Source organism: Quercus robur, chromosome 2, assembly GCF_932294415.1.
Source record: "Quercus robur chromosome 2, dhQueRobu3.1, whole genome shotgun sequence".
NCBI lineage: Eukaryota > Viridiplantae > Streptophyta > Magnoliopsida > Fagales > Fagaceae > Quercus > Quercus robur.
The window spans coordinates 20598761-20620421 of record NC_065535.1 but is presented as its reverse complement, the minus strand read 5'-3'; the positions used below and the strand labels follow the sequence as shown (position 1 = coordinate 20620421).

The 21661-nt window shown below is 32.4% G+C and overlaps 1 long non-coding RNA gene across 8 annotated transcripts; it reads left to right on the top strand.

Moving 5' to 3' along the window:
* The first annotated feature begins 2371 nt into the window (after window positions 1-2371).
* LOC126712836 (uncharacterized) lies at window positions 2372-21361 on the top strand. Of its 8 annotated transcripts, none has more exons than XR_007651171.1 (8): window positions 2372-4278; window positions 4547-4655; window positions 7680-7778; window positions 19070-19144; window positions 19731-19973; window positions 20361-20462; window positions 20659-20756; window positions 20956-21361. It is a non-coding gene; the product is annotated as an uncharacterized LOC126712836 (long non-coding RNA). The 8 variants fall into 8 exon arrangements; XR_007651168.1 differs by lacking the exon at window positions 19070-19144 and adding an exon at window positions 11569-11760; XR_007651170.1 differs by lacking the exon at window positions 19070-19144 and adding an exon at window positions 8146-8218.
* The last annotated feature ends 300 nt before the right edge of the window (window positions 21362-21661 follow it).

Below are 21661 nucleotides of genomic sequence, written 5' to 3'. Positions count from 1 at the left end.
GGCAAAGGCAGACTAAGCATGGGGGGAAATTTTTGCTATCGCTACTAATTTGTAAAAATTTGTGATAATGTGAGGTAAAAATAGGACATAAGACATGAGAGTTTTTATGGCCTACATCCATGGATAAAGATCCAAAGGTTACATTTTTCTCATAGAGTTTTATTGAAAATTTTGATTGTGAATGCAACTTTAATTGTTTACAATGATTATTCTCATAAAAAAATGTTAGCTATAACAATAAAAGAGGGAGGATTTGAATTCTAGATGTTTCTATTGGAAACACCAATAGGTGTGAGTTGAGTTACAATCCTACAAGGCCTTGGTAAATTTACAATGATTTTGAAATAGTTTAAATGGAAAAAAACCTCTTAATTTAAGAAATCAAATTGAATTTGTAGCATTTAAACATGCATGGATAATTATATATCCTTAACATTATTTTTTGAAACCTTATAATCTTAAACAATTTTTTGACTTATGCAAAAAGAAAAAAAAAAGCATTGATTTGATATTCATATTTATTTATTTTTGATAATTTGATAATTGTAATGGTAGAGGGAAGATTTGAACCTTAAATATCTCTTTTGATAATTTGATAATTATGATCCTACGAGAACAAAATGACCCGGATCATAGTAGGATCATGCATTTTTTAGCATCCTATGTAGGATTGGTAGGATCGTGTGGGATTGGTAGGATCAGACCAATCCTACGATCCTAAATGATCATACTAAAAACCCAAGTTTGCTTTTGGTTGGCTTAAAAAAAGAAGAAGCCCAAGCAATGTTGTACCTTTGGTTTTCAATGTAAGGTGTTGATGAGAGTTCAAGAATTGCTGCAAGAGGAAAAAGTGTGTTAGTTCATGATATTGATGATGAATCTCATGATGAGAATGATGATGCCAATGACGATGATGAATCACCGGATTTTGAGAAAGTTAGTGATTTTAATGATCATCTTATGGATGTTGATGCTGGGAAGGACATGGATGACATAAGTAGATGATGATGATGATTATTATTATTATGACGGTGGCTATGATATGAATCTTAGAATAGATAATTAAATGTTCACTTCACATTTATTTTTATATTACTATTGGATTTTACATTATAGTTAGCTAGTTGCCATTTACAAACTTATTTTGGATTTCAACTTGAAAAATATTTTCCAAATCTGTTGATGGTAGTTAATTAAACATTTGACGAACTCTTTGGATACATTGTGTTATAACTTAAATATAGTTGTTTTATTAATATAAAGTATAGTTATAGACATAGGTCAGGCAGCAATTCATGGTGTAAAGATGACATTATATTGATGTATATTTTTTTTTAATATAAAATTTATTTTTTTACAGATGAATTCATAATTTATGAGATTAATCAACATACAAAGTGACTATCAATTTGTTTTTAGTTTTTTTTTTCCCCAAAAAGTAGATATTATGATTAACGATCCGATCCTATGATCCACGATTCCATTGATCTCCTATGATCCTATATAGGATTCGACTTTGACAACCTTGGTTACAAGATGCTTAACAACTTTAATTTTAGGGGTTAGTTTACCTCCAGTATTTTTTCAATTGGACATGTAATTAGTTTCTTATTGAGATAAAATGACATGGTAGTGAGTTTTAATATCCACATTTTAATTTAATTAGTGAGTCAGCAGGTAATGTGATAATTTCTCATTAGATAAAAATAAATTTCAGTTAAAAAATACTCATAATAAGCCAAACCCTTAATTTTATATAATATTTATTAGCATTAAAAGATATTTAAACACATATTAATATCATTATATATGTAGACATGTATTAGAAAAATGCTAAAATTACAAACTATTTTACAATTTTTTTAATAAACTATTAATCATTTGTAAAAATATTGTAAAATAATTCATATTTAACATTACTTTTAATTATCATGTTATTGACAGCGAGTGAAAACAAGCCACGTGATAGTTAACCGTGCAAAGGATCATAGTGATTGGAGCCAAGTTGGCAATTGCAAACAAGTATAGAAGAAGGCATTGTAGGAAGAATAGGAAACCCAATCCACATCTCAGGTCTGTCCCCTCTAATGACGCAGTCTCATCGGCCCCCAATTACCGAGAAAACGACACCAGAGACTCAAATAAAACCCCACCATCATTTCAATCTGAGGGCAAAGACTACCCCCCTATCATCATGTCTAATCAACGGCCATAACTCCATCATTGAAGTAACCTACCCCATGAAAACGACACGTATTCCAATTTATCTCACCCAACCAATCAAATTCGTAAACAGTTTTTTCGCCAGAAAGCTTCGTGTACTATCTTTTCCTATTTACCTTCCCCGAAAAACAAAAAACAACAAACAAAAAACCCTTCTCTCTCTCTCTCTCTCTCTCTCTCTCTCTCTCACACACACACACACACATTGACACACTCACCGAGTCATGATAGATATTTTTTGATAAGAAGGGGCACTGAGGCACAACACAAACAAAACAGAACAAAGCAACAAAGTCTCATTAGAGTCAAGTGACTCTTTCTCTCTAGCAGTAAAAAGCAAACCCCACTCTCTTTTTCTTTCTTTCTATCATTCGCTCTCCCTCTCTCTACTTTCCTTATTTGGCTGTTTTTGGTGCAGTGTTGTCGTCGGCACTGTTTGATTTGTTCTGAGTAAAGTCAGGGGTTGTGGCTGTGTGTCACGGACACCTGTACGTTCTGCATGAATGAGAGAGAGAAAGAGAGAGAGAGAGCAAAAGAGAATACAAAGCGAGACAATAGTGAACGAAGAAAGAAAGAGTTTTTTTTTTTTTTGGTTTCTTTTTTCTTTGGGGGAGGGTGTTTTTCTTTCTTGGTCAAGTCTAAGGGGAAAAAGAAAACCCTAAATCCTGATTGAAGTCTTTTCCGAGTTTCACACAGAAAGAGAATGGAATAAAAGATTTTTAGTGAATTTTGTGTGGTTTCCTTAATTGGGTCTCGCTGTGTTCTCAGATCTGACTCTTTCTTACTATATATATATATTTTTTCATAGTATTTCTTCTTTTGAGTCTGTATGGTGATTGGTGGGTGTTTTCTGTTTCCACATTTGGGAAACTTTCTGTCTTTACTCATTTCATTCCTCTTTGTTTGAAAATTCCATAATATATGCGGTCTCTGGGACATAGAAATTGACAGAAGAGAGTGAGCACACAGAGGCACTTGGTATAAGTCTATACTATTGCTTTTGCGTGCTCACTTCTCTTTCTGTCACCTTCCAGTGCCGGTTTAGATGCCAAAAATCTTATCTTTCCGGCCTGCTTTTTGTTCCAGATCCTCTCTCTCTCTCTCTCTCTCTCAAACATATATGCAGATATATTTTCTCTAATTTTATGGGTGGATACTTGTTTATTTCAACCTTCAAGAACAGCTCGAGTAGACTGAAAGTGTAGTGTTTATTCTTTGAAATTGACAAATGATTTTATGTTTAATTATTAGTATACGTTTTATAAATTGTTGATTGTTTGAAAGCGTGACTTTTGAGGGTGTTTCTCTGAGAAGGTACGCTTGATTACTGTGCGGATTAGGCGGCAAAACATGCTTATAGCATGGGACCATTTACGTTATATAGGAGTAGTAGAATGGTCCTAATACAACTTGACTGCTCTTCCTTTTTTTCCCTTCTTTTTTTTGATTTCAGATCTTTGATAGTTAGTACTTAGGATCAGTATTTTCATGTTTGTGACTATGTAGTGCCATTTGGTTTATATTTTATTCCTGCGCATGCGTTTTCCACTCGAGATTTGGTTCTGATTGGAGTTTGTTCTTACCTGAATCTAGCCAGAATCTGATTGCTAGCTTGTTCTCTCAGCTCAGATACATATTTATTTACTTATTTTTCATGGGTTTGAAACCCTATTCTAGCTATCACAGGGTTGCCTTTTGATAGGAATGGATAAGGGTTTCCTAGGTCTGTAGTTTAGTCAAAATCTCTTCAGTTACATACCTACTATTATATTTGAATATATATTATTGAGTTTTTGGAGAAAAAAAATAATTTCAGTCTAATTTGTCATTTTTGATCTCATATATTGTGATTTGATGGGATGTATTGAGTGTAGAAAAGATGTGAACTCTTTTGGGTATGGTTACGATTGTAAGAATTTTCCAGATTTTAAGGAACTTCTTCAGCTGTTTTGTTTGCAGGCAGACAAGAAATATAGAATCTTTTGAGGAACTGTCAACTCAAGTATCGTGCACAAAAATCTTGTCTCAAAAGAAAACGTGTGAATTAGGTCTCGGGTGTGCTTCCTATAACCCTATATTGTGCGCATTGCTTTGCCTATTCAGCTTCTTTTACTGGATTTCAGCTTGTTTTGTGTCTTATAGACAATACTTTTACTCATAATTTACAACCACATACTTACAAGTTCATAAAGACAATGTATGTTTTAGTCTTGAATCTAAACTTTCCAGACTGAAGAGTCATTGTTTCTTCTTCATTATGATTTGGGGTTTGTAATTTCCAAGGTGCAAATTGGTTAAAAGTTTGTTCTGTCTCTTTCTGCAGCATTTAAACAATAATGGTTTTAGTGTGTGGAGTCATTTCATGCGTTGAATTGTGCTGGTAAATGCTGTCGGTTGCTAGATGGAATGTTCATATAACTTACTTGGCCAAGGTAATCCAATTGCTTCAATATTGTTGTCTGGTTGTTAAAAGTTGACATTGCTAGTACTTATTCAGTACGTTCTATACTGGACTTTCGTATTCCAAGGCTTAATTTATTCAATTTTTCTTTCTTTATTTCTTTCCCTTTTTTTTTTTTGGTTGCTACAGTTAGTAGGAATACTTTGCTTTAGTGTGTAATTCTACAAATTTTAGGAATTTAAGCTCATGTGGTTTTTTCTCTGTAATGTTTAAAGTGATCATGAAATTATGTGTTTTTCATATGATGGATAAGGTGTTCATTAATTAATTGAAAATATAATATCCATTGCGGATTACTTTTGGCTGGGTTTGCTATTTGATTTGTTGCATTTGGGGGTTTGTTTAAAATTTAATTTAAATTATATAAATAAGCTAACAATTAATCATTTTGGGAGATGTTGACATCTTATCTAAGTAGTAAATTGTACTCAATTGACTGCTGCATAATGGAGTTTGTTGCTGCATTCTGTCAAGAGTTCCGCTGATTCCCTTTGATTTTGGGTGATACTTTGGTGTAGAAAACGTGTGGACATTGATTTCTTTTTTCTTTCATTCGTTTGGTATGGTTCTTATAATTTATAGGCAACAAATCAAAATTTAAAAAGAGAGTTAGAATAGTAGTTGGTAGATGCTCCTAGGAATGGAAGAGTAGTTGAAAATTTTGGAATAAAGGTTAATAAATGCATGCATCCTTTATATAGTATATATTTCTTATATTTTTCCTAAACAAATATCATGGGTTTTTTTTAATTCTACCTAATGTAAATTTGTAATTATTACATGCCCATATAGATGTTTTGTTAGACATATAAAGGTGTTTATGTAAAGATTACAATATAGATAGAGGACCATGGGCTTGCAATTATGTAGATGCCCCACTAAAATAACTACTGTTGAAATTTTAATTTCAGTTCTCAAAACAAAGTTATTTGAATTGGAGAGAATATTTTTGCTTGAGGTTTAAAGCAGCTTTGTTTTGACATTTTAAAGACCATCAACTAATTTTCCTTCTTTTGTTATGTGATTAAGATTCACAAGATAGTTTTGGGCAAAGAAAGGAGATACCAAGAGGAGTTGTAGAGTTATTTTCTCTCCAATTATTGATTGGGGAATTAGACAAAACCTGTGTCAAGGGAATTTTTTTTTTTTGTGTGTGGATATTTTAAGTGAGAGTGGGGAGATTCGAACTTTAGTTATCTCTGTTGGAAATACTAAAAAATGTTACATGACTTAAAACTTAGTTTTAGATTAATGAAGCATGAAGTTGACTAAATATTTGTCTTTTTTTTTTTTTTTTTTTTTCTTTAGAAAATTTTATTCAAAGGAATCCTAGAAAAGTAGCAATATTGGTATGATAGAAGTTCTTGAAATTCTACCAAGAACCTTATACCTCAATTAGTTGACATTTTTTTCATGTTTTCAATGGAAATATTTGAGGTTCTTATCTCTTCAATCCCAACTCTCCACCAATTATTGAATTACATAAAAAAAATTCTTGAAATTCTAAGCCTTAATGGTTGAAATTAGATATATTTGAAATTGTATATTTCTTAATAGTACTGCTTCTATGATTAGTAGTCGTGAGAAGAATAGTTGGTCCCATATATTTTGGTTGGAAATAAGAATGCATAAAAATTTTGTTGTTTTTTTTACCTCAGTCTTTTCTTTTTAGATGGATGGAATAACTTAAGAGTTGAAAAAGTATGCTCTATTTGTAGATGGTCAAAGTGGCCTATTACATAATAATGTGAATTCAGTTTGGCCAAGGAAAAAGAAGAGAAAAGGAGGGGTGGGTGTCGTTCAACTCTGTTCTGAATAGGTTGCTTTCACATCAATCTACCTCAACCATTTTGTGAATATCTCTGAATCACCTAAAGACTTAAGACAACTCAACCTATTTTCCTGTTTGTCTGGCTACAGGATAGTGTTATATATATATTTTCAATGATTGAGGTTCCTATTGATTTCTACATTAAAATAAAAACTTTGCATAATAAAACTCAATATATAAATAATGTAAAGTTCTTGAACCTACAATACAGGAGCTAGAAGATTATGAAATGTTAGCCTAGTAGATGGGTTGGTAGGCTTTGAGAACTGTAAATTGCATATTTGGGCATTTTCAAATTTGAATATATCAAATCAACAATGAGGAAGAAGGCCAAGCTAATGGGTACTCTTGAAGTGTGATCTTTAATCTTTTTATGAGGCACCATATATATATCATTAAATGATCATACGATATTGCGGAGGGAAGGATTGGAGAGATGCCAGTCTTTCATCCTGCAAAAAAAACTTTTGATTTTATGTGATGCTCTTTATATTTGACAATATTTTATGCCCCACAAACATTGCTACCTCTTCCCCTTCAAGGTTTATATAGTCATGATGTTTTTCCAACCTTTTCAGGGTCTTTCATGAATAACGTTTCCTCTCTCTCTCAAAATTTACTGGTAGTTTGTTTTAATCCTTTGCAAAATAAGTCAAGCTATAAATAATATGTTATCATATTAGAGATTTTGGTTTCAAACCAGGTACTATATGACTAAATATTTTTCCATTAGAAGATGGGTTAAGAAAGTTTGCTTTTATGTTTGGTTGCTTTTGTGTCTTTAAGATCATCGTAATTAATAACATCCTTACAGCAAGGAACATCATCTGTGACAACTGGGATTAGTGAAGATATTCAAGTCTTTGCTCTTTTTGGTTAATGCTTACTTATTTTTCTAATCTCTACATTAAGGTGAGAGTAGTGAAATGTTCAAGGAATGCTTTGTGAAAAGCTTATATGTTTGTAGTACGATTGTTTCTAACAAAATCCCAGGAATATGACTTACAGAAACAAACAAAATTCTGGGAATATTATTAAAATTACATTCTTTTATCTTTATTTGTTTGTGCTTCCTTTCTAATCTCTGCGGCAAGGCAACATTTTTTTTAATGGTCAAATGTCATTATTATTTTTATTTAAAACACCTTTTTGTTTTGAACGTAGAATGCAGATTGCTTTATGAAAATGAAATTTAGGAGTCTCCCAACTTTGCCGCGACAAGGTTCTTTCAAGCTTGCTTAAGAAAATGAAGCTCCTTTCCATGTAAGCCCCCTATGCTTGCATTACACTTTCAATCTGTTATGTTCATATTAATCTTGTTCAATGTATATGGTTACTATCATGAAATCACAATTAGGCCATCTTTGGTGATGGATTTAGACCCAAGCCTAAGTTATGGCACATATTTTTCCATAAAGCTCTATTTTCAAGCTTCATAAGGTTCTAAATACTTTTGAATTGCTCATCACAAAGTTTAATTAGGGATGTTTTCAACTGTAATTGAAGCTTGCACAAGATTCTTGGTTACAAGTAGTGTTATAAAATAAAATTGAAAATTTTCTTTTGTTATGCAAATATTGAAGTATTATTAAGTCTAGAGTAGATATGTTGATGTTTAAGATTTTCTCAGGAGACATTAGTGGTGGATCTTGGATATTGTGGGTCCTACTATATGTTGCCTACCCCGAATGTGTGGACCAGAAGTAAGCTAGCGAGTTTTCTGCTATTGTCTTGTTTACAGTTATTTAATTATAGCACAATAAATAAATTGGGAGTGGCTAGAGCTTAGAGGTCAGAAGTACGGTGATAATAGGTGGAAGATGTCAGTTGAGGACAATTATATATATATATATATATATGGGGGGACCTTTATGTAAACAATCAAGGGCTGGAGGAAAAACTAGATTAAATACCAAAAGATTCAAGATTTGTGGTATAGTTTTGATGTGGGATTTTTTGGCACATTTTATAGTTCTGTTAGTTACTATTGAGTCTTAGTATTGTGTTTTTTTGTAGGTTAGAAAGTTGTTAATTTAATTATAATTAACTTTGACTAGAATAAGCCCTATTTGGTTAATTCTAAATTTTCTAGAACGGGCTATCCTTGGTTGTATCAAAGGTGCATAAGTCTTATCTTGTATTTAAAGTCATTTTCCTATTTGATTTAGAAAATTTTAAGTGCTTTTCTTTATTATTAATAATCCTAGTCTTTCTAGGAATGGGTTATTTAGGTGTCCTAGTCCTCCCAAGAAAGGATCTAGCAATAGCATATATAAAGGCTTCATTGTAATCAATATTTGATGGTAAGATTGATTTAAACATATATTCTTTTTTATAAGTAAGAAATATTATATTGAAAATGGACTATGTCACTCATAAAAGGCACCAAAAAGCCAAAATAGTTACAAAAGATAAAATAAGAGGCATAATTATGTACAAGAAGAAAGAGTATAAACATTGGACTAGTTGGAATGGAATGACTAAATGTGAATCCCCAAACTCGAGCCCAATCAAACAAAGTGCCCACAAATGATGCTAAAAGCTAGTCCCCCAATCTCTATTCATCCATAAACACACTACTATTGGTATAAGAACAAGTTCTGACGTCATTGGAGATCCAATACAAGTGGATTGACTGATTGACTTAGCAACATGGTAAGCTGCTTGTAGGATTATCTTCTTGATCAATTGTATACTCTTGAGTAAGGCGACATCCATGTGATTGATTATGTAAGAAAATATAAGGAACTATTTTTTAAGTTTGGAGTAGTTGAAAGTGAATGTATGACAACTGCTTGATTCAAGAGTAGGTTGAGGTATGAGATAAAAAAAATGTTTTTTTTTTTTTTTGAAAGCATCTAACTTTGTGTGAGTTTGGTAAAATGTCTCAATTAAGAGGACTTTTTAGTGATCAAAAGACTCAAATAAACATGAAAGTAATAACATCATAAAGTAATTTGGATTGAAAACTATTACAACTAAATCAGATGTCTCACGTATATTTTGAAGATCTCGAACATGCTATAGATAAGACCATTTAGTTTGAGTTGCTTGTAATGTTCAAGGGAGAAATCTATGATTCTCAAGCCTAAAGATCATGCTGAATTTATTGTCTCAAAATTTTTGTTCCAATGAACAAAAAATAAATAATTCTTTTTTTTCATAATCACCAAATATATGATTTAAATAATAATATTTGACAAAAAATTAGATTTTACCATAAATAGAGTGAAAATTAGGAGATATAACCTCACTTGTGCTTCAAAATCATCTCAAAACATCGAGTGAAGTGACGAAGTTGAGGTGCAGATTAAGTCACTTCTTGAGGTGATACGCATAGTCAACAAAATTTTTCGTTGTCATAGACCAAGAACTTTGCCCGTCTTTCCAATTGGAAAGAGTGGAAATAATTCCACTAGAAATATGGTTTGAAGGTGATAAGAAAACACGAAAGGAAAGAAAGCGCTAACTCAAGCTTTTTACCCTATGTCAAGGAAAACTCTTAATCTTTCTTTATTTCTCATTCTATTCACATATTTAACCCCAAAAACCACTAAATACATTCAAGATCCAATCTTTCATTACCTAAACTCTTAAGGCATGTTTGGTACATTGAATGGAGATTACGATGAATTGTAATTTTTATTATTAGGAATAAAATGTGTTGTAATGGAAGTTGTAACATTAGAATAAAACTTAAAATCTATTTTTGGAAATATCTTACTCAAACAATTATATTTCCAAGAAAATAATATGTTTTTAAATTTGATAGAGATGATTTATTTTTTGATGATTTTTTATTTCATTAATTGTTATGTGCATATGGAAAGTTTGTTTATTTGAAAATATACTAATCTTAGAAATTGTTACACACACACACACAAGAATAGCTATTACAACCCTTTTAGAGAGGAATAATTATTCCTCATTTTAAAGAATAGTTATTCATAAGGAATGATTATTTTCTGTAATAAAAACATAATCAAATTACTGAATAGATAAACTATAGGAATAAATATTACATTACAGTGTCTATTACAGTCTACCAAACATGCTCTTAGACATCAAACCTTAATCAAGAATTACCACTGTGCACTGTGTGATAGTCATTCCACAAGTACAAAATTTGTGGGGTGTGGGGGGCAAGAGTTGGGATTCAAGTTTTCAGGAGGGAACTTCACACTTAGATTAGGCTAGAGTAGAATTTCTATCTTGTATAAAAAAAATTTAGTTAATTGGATGTTATTTCGATTTAGACACTCATTTTTATTGACAATTTTAAACTTAAAATTTAAATATTTTATTGATAAAATCTAAAATAATTTTTGATATTAGATTATCTTAAAATTTTGTAAGCATAGATAGTATAAAAAGAAATTCTAATCCAACAATATATTTTTTAAAATACACATCAAATAAAAAATTAGTGAGTGGTGTAATATTACCAGAAGTTACATTATGTGTAAATTGAATTCAACCAACATATAGTTATCATTAGCTTACACCAAAATAGAATGGTTTACAATGGAGAATATTATGTTGAATCTGCGGAAGACACATTTCTTGATGAAGGAATAATTTGATGTTAGTTGCATGTTTTGGTACAACAGGAAATTTATATAAAAGTGATTGTTTGAAAAAAAGTTTTAAGTTGGACAAATCCAATAAGTGATTTTTGAAAGAACTTTTCAGGTTAGAACCAAGTATATGGTAAAGACAGCTAGAGAAGTTGGTAAAATCCAATAAGTGACTTCTAGCGAGTTTCATTTATGGAAAACATATTGCATAGTGTCTTGCTCCCAAACTTCTGCTTTATGGATGAATGGGGTGCAAATTTCAGGATCTTGTTTATGTGGGGGAAACATGACAAGCACAGAAGAGAGATTGCTTATGAGTTGTGAGCAATTGATAAGATTCAATGGTTAATAACATGCTTCTACTAGATATATCAACAATAGCTTTTGCAAATTTTAGGTTTCCATTATGAATTCTGGTTAGTTTGGTCTGTAAATCAATCATTTGATTCTTAATTTTTCAATTTTGTAATAATCAGTCCACTCAAGGTAGTCAAAGGTGAAAGGCAACCTTAAGGAGCCAAGGCCTTGTATCGTTGGAGGCATGAGGCAACAAAACTTAGTTTGGATGCCTTGATTTTTCAATCAATGTAATAATCAGCCCACTCAAGATAGTCAAAGGCAAAAGGTGATCTTAAGGCGCCAAATCCTTCTTTTGCTTGAGGCATGAGGTGAGAAAAAGTTGCTACCTCGGTTAAAGCAAGACACCAAATTCTTAATATAGTTATTATATATATAGAGGACTTTTATATTTTGGCTGTGTACATATGGAACCTAAATTATATATATCTAATGTATTGAAATATTATAGTATTATAAAGAAGTGCTTTTGACATGTTCTGCATGAGGCAACAAAACTTAGGTCTATTCATTGATTTTAAAATAGGCTTAACACAGTTTAGGCTCTATCAATTATTCAACCAATAGGTTGTACAACAAGATTTTATAAATTAATTAATCTATTAATAAGGTTTGGCCAAAATGCAAAAAGACAGTTTGCAACTGACCTTATTTTCAATTAGTAGTTGCAAGCCAAATGACCCCTTAAGCTATCAATTATGTATTATTGACCCCTAGGTTTAAGAATTGTCCAAATTGACCCCATCTTAATTTCCATTAATTATAATTGACAAAAAATGGTCGTGTTGTGCACTTGACCACTTTACTATAAATATATATATTTTAAAATAATATATGCACAAGTCATAATCAGTTTCTTAGAATTATAGTTAACGGAATTGAATTGGAGGGATCAGTTTAGACAATTCTTAAACCTTAGGGGTAAATAATACAAAATTGATAACACAAAAGTTTCTTTCATAGTGGATAATTCTTTGATTTTTGCTTCCATTGGTTTCATTTCTTACGCATATGTTTGAAGTCTAGAGAAAAAGCCTTACATTGGGACTCTAATTCTGTGTTAGTCACCACTACCTTGGATGAGAAATTTTGTTGAGCGGTGGCAGAAGAAGATTTTAGTAAAGAACTTGTGGTAGGATTTCGCCTCTAATACCAAATCGACATAGGAAAAGGTGGGGAATGTCTATGTGTGGATGTCGTGGGTTTAGGATTTGGAGAATTTGTGAATCTAAGGTTAGAATTGTTGAAGAGAGGGTTATGAAGTTGTGATAGGAATTTAAAAGATGGATTGATGAGTTATTTGATGGCTATTTGATATAGAAAAAGTATATGGGATTTTAGGGATTTGATAGATAAAAGAAAGAGCTTGATTTGGGGTACTAAGGAAGAGGGAAAAGTAAATATTTATTTTACGGTGTTTAGGGTTGTATGAACTATGAACAGAATTCATGAACAATATCACTAGAAAGAAAAGAAAACTAAGAGGACAAAAGATGAAAACATCACAAGAAGGCAAACATACCTCAATGCTTCAAACACCCAATATTTATATTAATGAACTTCATCGTACATCGAGCACAAGTACATATAAAACTCTTTCTTGTACTAAATAGTATTAGGACAAACAGTTTGACTAGTAAACTAAAAAACCTAATAAAAAATGAACTTGGACTTGAGAAAAATAAAACCTAAGATATTTAGGATCTCATTGAAAATTCAAGGCTTAATCAACCCTTCAAAATACCTTAATTGTAGGAATTACAGAAATTATAGATTTGCCCCTAACTGCAAAATCAACGATAACTGATAAAAAAAAAAAAAAACGATAATTGATAAAACAAAACCCAAATAAAAAACTAATTTATTTGTGTGGACAGTGGCTCGGGGAAAAAAATTCTCACCATCAAGATAAGCTTTTCAATGGTAAGTTGGTGTTGTATGTGCTGTTGTAGCTGGGAGACTGTGGATCTCCTCTTAATTAACTGTAGCATGGCTTTCTAGTTATGGAGTTTTATCTTTAGGGTGTTTGGAGTTCAATGGGTTTTACAGGAGAAGGTCCTTGATTTATTATGTAGGTGGCGATGTCATGGACCAAGTTTGGATATTTGGAATCTTATCACTTTATGTTTGATGTGGATTATATGGAGGGAATGAAATTAGCATATTTTTGTATTTTTTGAAGATGTGGAGTGCAGTCTTCTCAAATACAATCATCCTTCATTAGTTCTCTTTATGAGTGGTATCAAGTCTTACTAATAGTATTTCTATTCACTCCTTGATAGAATCAAATCATATGTAGATATTACTCCATTGTAATGCTTTAGGCTACTTTGTGTTATTTTCACGACATAGTCTATTTTCAATAATATTATTTTTACCTATGAAAAAAAACTAATTTTAATCCTAAAATTCTTACCTAGACCTTCAAAGCCACACAAATTTTACATTAATTGAACTTCACATGGACCCCATAAAACAATTGTTGAATATAAAGTGATAGCAAATCAATCTTCTGTGCCTGCATCATTCTCCTCTGGTTGAAAAAACTCAACATCAAGTTTGAAAGAGTTGAAGTGTAAAGACTTTTGAACTTGAAACTTGTACCAAATTTTAAATCACCTTTGGAAGAACTAAAAATAAAGTATATTTCTTTACCACCATGTTATCAAATTCATTTGGAACAACCTTTGAGACCCTCTTTTAGACTTAATAATAACTCTAGAATTTAATACTGCTAAATAATCATCGATATTATTACATTACCAATCAATCTAGTGGCACAAATTTTTCCAAAACTTCTGATGTGATTTGTTTTGATTGATGCATGATAAAAGTAGCATTAGTGATGAGTGATTTCCTAGAGCTTGATTATTTGATTCACTAAGACGTTGACAACATGCATTGATTTTATCTATTTCTCTTCTGACTATCTCTTAGTCTGCCAAAGACTGTTTAGTGGTTACTGTAGCGATTGCTGCTCCATCACTGATTAATTGGAGAAAAATCATCCTCAAGTTTCTTTACCAATCTACCAATTCTTATGTTTTCTGTACACCTCATCATCTATTCTTATGTTTCCTGTACACCTCATCATTTGTCTTCCGCTTCTTGAAATTTTGTTCCTCTTTTTTCCCCCTTGCACCTGTTATTGCAAACTTGCCCATGTTTTTTCTTAAATATGGATGGAGTTAGTCTAATTATTGTTTGATTTTTCTCAATTACATAGGTATTGTCTCCGCTTTATGCATCACATCCTTCTTAAACTCCCATGGTCGAACCAAAATCATATGATAGGTGTTTAAGGGAAAAACATCTCAGCAGATTGTCATGATAGTCCTTCCTAATAACACTCAGCCAAACACCTGCTAGGGATCTTTAGCTCATAAATTTAACTTACAAGGTGAGGTTTAGGATGACATTCCATTTTAAAGTTTAGGGTTGTAACACTAAGCTTGTTGGCTTTCTTCTTTGCTTGCAACCCAATGCTACTGCTATAGTTCCTCTGCCTATATATCACCATCCCCATTAGCAATATCATACTTTTCCTCAAATTCAACTTAAACCCTATGTAACTACCTCAAGCACCATAAGATGCTACTCAAAGCTTGAAAATGATAGAATCATCTAAAATCAACAAATGAGATATATTTTAGGCATCTCCATTCCTTCCTTCTGTTGTAAGTCTTGACCTTGTCGACTTTCTTCTTTTTAAAAGCCAATTTGAGTCAGGAACTTATTAGCTTGCAACCCAATGCTTCTGCTAGCTCCTCCACCTATATAGCTCCATCCCCATTGGGAGTATCATACTTTTCCTCAAGTTCACCTTAAACCCTATGTAATTACCTCAAACACCAGAAAATGCTCCTCAAAACTTGAAAATGATAGTATCATCTATAGTCAACAAATGAGATATATTTAAGGCATCTCCATTCCTTCCTTCTATAGTAAGTCTTGACATCCTTCCCCAACACTATCCATTTAATCATCTAGCTAAGGACTTTCTATAATTACCTGTGTGGGTGGGAGGGGGAGGACTACACACACCTGGGGAAAATGTTAGGTACTTGAAGAGATCAGGACACTCACGTTAGCAAGAAAAGAAAAGAAAAAGAAAAGAGAGGGGATGGGATGGGATTCCATTCACGAATATTGAGAATTTAACAATGGATATACACATACTAATCCATATTTTCCATTTCTTCCTAAATCTCTCTTTCTCTCTCTCTTAACATATAAAGATCACTATCCTAACCTATATGGTTGTAGGACTTTTCAATATCAACCTAGCAAATGATTCCTTAAATCTTGTCATGAACTTTACTGTCTATGCCTTCATTTGCTATGAGTATAGAAACTAGGATTTGTCTCCCTTCTACAAATGCATTGTTTGCGAGTTAGATACCAACTTGCTTGCCACGTTCTTTAGTTTGTTGACCAACACCTTTGCTAATAGGCTAGGAGTTTTAGTCTCAAAAATTTGGTCATAACTTTGGACTTCATATCTTAATTCCTTTCAAACTTTTTCCACACCCATGAAGTCGTTGGTTAGGATTTTTCTCCCTTCTACAAATGTATTTTGTGAGTTAGAAACCAACTTGCTTGCCACTCTCTTTGGTCATAACTTTGGAGTTCATATCTTAATTCCTTTCAGACTTTTTCCACACCCATGAAGTTGTTGGTTTGGATTATCATTAGAATTTCTATCAAAATGATTATATCTTCCAAGCCTTTGCATCTGTGCTTGTTCCTCTTACTGCAAAACAATTTGTGAGTTGATTCACTAGCTCTCTAAAACTTAGGATCATATTTTCCATTGATTTCTCATTTCTTTGACTTTCTGCTGATATACCTCTTTTTTCCATGATGATTCGGGTCATAGGGTCCGTTTGGATTGAGCTTATTGTTGCTGAAACTGAAAACTGAAAACTGAAAACACTGTAGTAAAATAATTTTTAAATGTGTGAATAGTATCGTGGGACCCATTTTTAATATTTTTTTTAACCTGTGAACAGTGTCAAACAGTGTGTGAACAGTGTTCAACAGTATATGAACAGTATTTTTGTCCCCCAAAATCAGAAGCGGTGCAGAAAAAAAAAAAAAAAAAAAAAAAAGTAAAACGCAAAACGCAGACTTGAGTTTCAGCAGTATCCAAACGCCCTCATAATTTCTTATGAATGCAGCTCAAATACTGCTGATTTCATGTCTTGTAAGAATACACAGTAATCTAAACACCAATAACAAAAGAAAAACAATAAATAGCAGAAAACTTGAGAGAACAATGAAACTAGTATTGAACTCTTGATAGCCTAGACAGCATTAAGTAATCAAAACCAAGCCTCGGGCCTTTTACAAGAAATTTGGAACCAGACTTAATATCACTGGAATAACAACTTTGGAAATTATATTCCTATTTTCTAGGTACTTATAAAATACCATTAACCTTATTAACAACTGTGTACCAGGAAATATAAATGAGATTTCCTAGAGTTGACTCTTTGACTTGCATATTAATAGACTTGAAAGCATACATTAACTTTATTAATTCTTTTATGATGTTCGATTTGTGAAATATTTTTGTTTCTCAATACTGCAACATTTGCTTTTCTTGTTTTATTAGTAACCATTTGTTGATTTATACATGTTGCATTGCCATCCTAGTTAAATTGATCATTAATATATTCCTGGCCCTTAGGCCAAAAGAATATTCGTTTAATATGTTTTTGACCTATAGTGTTGGGGAGATAGTATATTAGGGAGACTAATTGAAACCTTAATATAATATATAAGAATACCACTTGACCTTAAAATTTAAACCTATGACTTTGGCTTAATTTTTTTATTTTTTATTATTATTATTTTTATATATTAACTCAACTTCTTTACTTATCAAAACTTTTTCTCCATGTTGTACTTTCACTCACCCGTGTATACTAAATAATCTCCCTTTCTTGTGTGAGTTATTACCTTTCTGTGGACTTTGATACATACCTGCTTTTGGGCCACCTACAACTGCTTCATCCACAAGGACCCTTACATCCGTGAGAACCTCTTCTTTGATCTAGCACCACTGGCAATACCATATTGTTGGACTTTTTACTAATAACATATATATAAGTATTGTGGTCTTGCCTTATGCGATGCACACTTGTGTGAGCTCCAAGTACATGCACACCTTGTCCTTGCTTTAACTGCAAAAAAAGTATTGCGGCCTTACCTCATACCACCATGGGCTTGAATTTGATATCATTTGTTGGGGGAGATGGTATCTTCAGGAGACTCCAATTGAGATGTTACATATAGGACCATTTTCTTAACTTCTTTACCTTTTCTCTACGTGGGACTTCCACTCACATTTTATGCCCACACGTGTACCCACACGTGTAGCTTTGAATGTTTTAGAATGGGACAAGTCTCCATATTCATCTCTGTCTCTCTCTCTCTCAAAACCAATATGAAATTGTTTCCATCATTATTTGTTTGGCCTAAACTAATTGTCACCATGACCAAAAGTTTGGGTTTGAAGGTATCACTTACTTTTAGGGATATCAAGCTAGAATTGCTAAATGTGCCTGAAAATTTTCTTTTTTGGAGATGATTTGAATTTGCTTCTTAATGGCTATAATGAAGCTACTAATTCCTTTGTACTTAAATATATTCCTTCTACTCTAAGAAGCACGGGTATGGATACTGGTATGGGTATGATATAGGTACACAAGGATACAACATTTCTTGAAAAACCTAAGGTATGATACATCGGGATATGTGTATTAATTACCTATAAATATATTTTATTTATATATTGTTAAACATATATCAACTTAAGAAAAATAATGGATAATAAAGTGAATCCATGACTATTAAAAGATATTTAGAATACAAACCATGATCCAAAAGAGTAAATAAAAGATAACTAAATAAGTGTTTAACATTTTAACCAATATATAAAAAATTTAAATAAAAATTCTTACAAGTTTGGGCTATCTCTCACTATCATGTGTTACAACATTATCTAAACCGTATCATGGGCTCATCCTGGATGTATTGACACTAAAAAAAAAAAAAAAAAAAAAAAAAAAAAACCCCGGCTTGGTACGTATCTTAGTGGTATCCAGTATGATACATATCCAATACGGGTATGTGAGTGAAAACATCCTTCCATTAAAATGTCATTTGTTAAGCACATAGAGGCTAGAGCCATCAGTAAAGGAGAAAATTCCATGGAGTATCACCAATGAAAAAAATTATGGAGAGAATAATTACTTACATTGTGTTTGGAAAACACAAGGGAGAGGGTAAAGAAAGGAAAGGGGGAGTGAAAAGGAAAGAGAAGGGAAGATAAAGGAAATAAGTTTTCCATTGAAGCGTTTGGTTTATAGGAAGGAAATGGAGAGAAAATGTCTTTTTAGTGGGCCCCACCTCTAAAACTCTTTCTTCTCTCTCCTTTTCCTCCCAATTTGGGAGGAAAGAAATTGGTAGGCCATGGAAGAGAAGACATCCCTCAAATTTTCCTTTCCCTTACCCTTATTCATCTCAACCAAACAATGGATTGTTTTCCTTTCTCTCTGCTTCACTAAAGCCAAACAAAGCCTTTTGTTGGTGATTTTTTTTTCTTCATTCCAGGGTGACTAGTAGGAGTTCCCAATAGAAATGGCTAGGCCATCTTACTTAAGCACGACAACAAAATCAAGATATGAGGTACCAACTTTCCCTGCAATATATGCACAGGCTACCATAAAAAGAGACTATATCAATGGAGTGATGAGACTGATTCACAAACTCAGGCTCTTGAATTATTTGTTGATACAAATTATAACATCCATTAATTTTTTCCTTTTAGTCTTTTATTTTCTTGGTTTCTTGTTAATGGGTGTTAACTTTTATTAATATTGCAATTGTATGGTAGAGATGCTCAGATTTTATTATTATTGATTTTTTTTTTTTTTGCCTCATTTGTGTATGCATGCATGCATGCACTTACTTAGTAGCATAGATATGTTCAAGGAGTTGTGGTGTCCAGCGAGTGAGGAGTGGAAACTTGCAAAAATGGGGCATTTAGATATTTGGCAAAACATGGAAGTGGACAAATTTTTTGGAATTGTCATATACTTGTTAGAAGTACTGCATAGAAAGTAGTCCAGATAAGATGGGGGCCTTTTGATGTACATATATTTTTTAATCAAAATATAGCCTCTCAATGCATGGTTGGGGAATAATGTGTTGTTGTGCTCGATAAAGGCATTTGATCCATGCTGGTTTTGTGTGTGTATGTGACAATTTGCAGGATCTGAAAGAAGCTAAAGTGAAAGCTATTTGGAAAGATGTTCTTGAAAGCTCTGATCCTGAAAGAAGCTAAAGTGAAAGCTATTTGGAAAGATGTTCTTGGAAGCTCTGATCCTGAAAGAAGCTAAAGTGAAAGCTATTTGGAAAGATGTTCTTGGAAGCTCTTCTCAGGTTTGCATTCACGGGAATTGAATGCTTTGGTGCTTTCCTAGTCACTGCTTTTAAGAAAAGTAAATAATCCTTTGTAAGTTTGTTTACAAATCAAAGAATGAAGGCTTTTATTACAGTTGTGGCTATTTTTAATTTGATTCTGCCTTTTTTTTTTTTTTTTTTTTTTTTTTTTTTTTTTTTTTTTCAAGTGAAAAAGTACGTTGGAATTCTACTAATGAATGATGGGATGACCTCAGTTTATGGTCTAGAGGTTATCAAGAAAAGTATGAAACATTAATTCAATTTCTAGAATTTATATTCTAGCAATTAATGTGTGCAAAAGATAAATCTCAAATTAAGATTCCATCATTGTTTTCTCGTATTTATAGTTGCTTTTTCTAATTTAAAATTGTAACTTCCACAAAATTTTCACCATAAACAGCTCAATAGTTGTTGACTTTGCCCTTTTTTTTTGGAATAGTTGGAATAAGGTGTTTAAGAGGCTTTGGTGTGATTGCAAATGTCTTTTACCAAAAGCTACAATCCGTAGGTTTGATTTCGAGATTCAATATTACCAAATGGGGTAAGGCTGCTTTCTAGAATTTATATTTGAGCAATGTGTTAAAAAGATAAATCTCAAAATAAGATTCCATCACTCTTTTTCTTGTATCTTTATTTTTTCTAATTGAAAATTTTGTGACTTCCACAAAATTTTCACTAAACAGCTCAATAGTTGTTGTATGTTACATTGTCCTTTTTTATTGGAATTATTGGAATAGGGTGTTCAAGAGATTGAGCCTTGGTGCAATAACAAATGCCTTTTACCAAAAGTGACAAGCTGTAGGTTTGAGTTGGAGATTCAATCTCTTCAAATGGGGTAAGGCTGCCTACGAATCACTACTTATCTTAGATCCTACAAAAATTGAAGTTTTATGGACTAAGTACGAATTTATTGAAATAGGATGTTAAACAGCTGTAGTAGGATAGCATGCACTAGAAATGCATTTGTTTGAGAATATATGTTAAGTGATCAGAATATTTTAAATTGATTATTGTTTTCTGTGGGGCCTTGGCAGGAGGAAGTTACACAGTCGGTCTTTCTACAAGGTAGATTTGTAGCCCAATGGTCTTTGGGCTTAGTGTCACCTCCATCCTTGTCGGTGAGAAAATACTGGGTTCATACCTTCACCTAGCCAAAAAGGAAAAGGGGGTAGGAGTTAAGTATAATGGTATTTGGCTTCATGTAATTTCAGGTCTTAATTTGTTGCATTTCTCTTGTATACTTTCCATGTACTGAGGCTTCACCCTTTCATTTTGATAAAATCATACATACATGTGTGTGAAGCCATTTGGTGCAAGACACTCATAGCTATACCTGTACCCAATTGCTTCAAGAAGCCATTTGGTGCCTGTGTATGATGTTAAAACTAGGGCAGGGCTTTGATCTCAAATTTTCTTAATGGTTTGCATTTTAGGATTTAACTTTGAGTCGCTCCCACTATGTTTGAAAAATTCAGAAAATTTTTGTGAGCACAATGAATTTCCTGAACTACCAATACTTGTTTTTTAGGGGCCATTATATAGTTTTTGCTTAATTCAAATGTGCCAATGGCTTTAAATTGAATGGCATCTCAGTGCTTTGGATTGTAAGTCATTCCATGGATTAGGTTAAGGAAGAATAAGGGTTAGGATTAGTTATGATGCCTTCAACGTACCAAGAACAAGGAATTGAATAGTCTACTTTATTTAAGACAATTCTAGTGCTAATCCACATAAGGTCTA